The following is a 1,581-nucleotide window of genomic DNA, read 5'->3' on the forward strand; positions in this document are numbered from 1 at the left end:
AAAGAAAGGAGAAATAACATTTAAGGTCAATGAAATGAGTAGTTCTAATGAATCCTTGGAGGAGGTATGGGAAAATATAGACTCCCAGTCAAAAAGGATGAGGTGGGGCTCTTGAATCATATTTTGAACAAAGACCCCAGGTGACCTCATGTTTACTTTATAGACAGGATAGCACCATGGCAAATAGACAGGATTCTGCAATCCCAAGAACAGAGTTGAAATTCCAGCTCAGTTTCTTATCAGATATGGCCTGGCCACATTATTCACCCTATCCCTACCTCAGTTCCTTGTGTACAAAGTAGAAATTATATTTTAAAATTTTTCATTAGTCCCTATTTGCAGTACATAATGACCACATTCCTCATGGGGTTGGCACATGTGCAAAATGCATCTTAGTTCTTTTTTTTTTTTTATTGCCTTCCTTTCCTCCCCTTCATCCCCCTTGCTTCCATCTCTCTTGGGTCCCTTCCCAAAAGAGGAAGGTCTAGTTTCCTACCTTTTATTATCATTTATTTCACTTTTATTTATATTTTGTGTTTCTCATATAAGAGAAATCATGTGATAGCTCATGCATCTGATTTATTTTACTTACCATTGTGGTCTCAAGGTGCATCCCTTTTCCTGCAAATGAATCAAATATATTCTTCTTTATGCCAGGTTAGTGCCCATTATGCAGAAACCCCACATTTTCCTTATCCACTCATCTATTGATGGACAGATAGGCTGCTTCTGAGATTTAGCTCTAGTGAGTTGTACTGTTATAAACGTGAGCATTTATGCATCGCTGTAATATGATGTCTTCAACATTTTCGAGAAGATGCCTAGAAGAAGAATAGCTCAGTCAAATGAAATTTCTCTAGTTTTTCCAGGCACTTCCACACTTATTTCCATAATGGTTGTACCAATTGATAGTCCCACCAGTGATGTATAAGGATTTGTTTTGCTGCAGCTCTGCCAGTAGTTGTTATTATTTGACTTCTTGTTGGTGGCCTTTCTTTCTGGGCTGAGATGGAATCCCAGTGTTGTTTGAATTTGCATCGCTCCAGTGGCCAGAGATGTTAAGCATTTCTTCATGTGCTAATTGGCCATTTGTACTTCTGAGGTGTGTCTGTTCACTTCAGTTGCCCAGTTTTTTATTGTTTCTTCTATTTGAGGGAGATCTAATTTTTAAAAAATTCTTAACATATACTCAGTACTAATCTTCTGTTCAAGGTGTAGCCAGCAACATTTTTTGTCCATTATGTAGGTTATTTTGTCATGCTGCTGCTCTTTTCCTTTGCTGTGCAGAAGCTTTTTATTTGATCTAATCCCAGTCGTCAATTCTTGGTACTATTCCTTGTGGAACTAGGGTTCTGTACAGAAAGCCTTTGTCTAGCTCTATGTCTCCACAAGCTTCACTGTGTTTATCTTCTAGCACATTAAGTACTTCTCTTTGAACAGTTAAATCTTTGATCTGTTTTTAACTTTTTTATTTTATGGAAAAAAGGAAAAACAGAATTTTATAACAAACTAATAGAAGAATAATAGTAGTTCATACATTGTATATTGCAATCTTTTTTTAAATTATTTTCCAAAATTTTA

The sequence above is a fragment of the Octodon degus genome, unplaced genomic scaffold (assembly GCF_000260255.1).
Source record: "Octodon degus isolate 3935 unplaced genomic scaffold, OctDeg1.0 scaffold00200, whole genome shotgun sequence".
NCBI lineage: Eukaryota > Metazoa > Chordata > Mammalia > Rodentia > Octodontidae > Octodon > Octodon degus.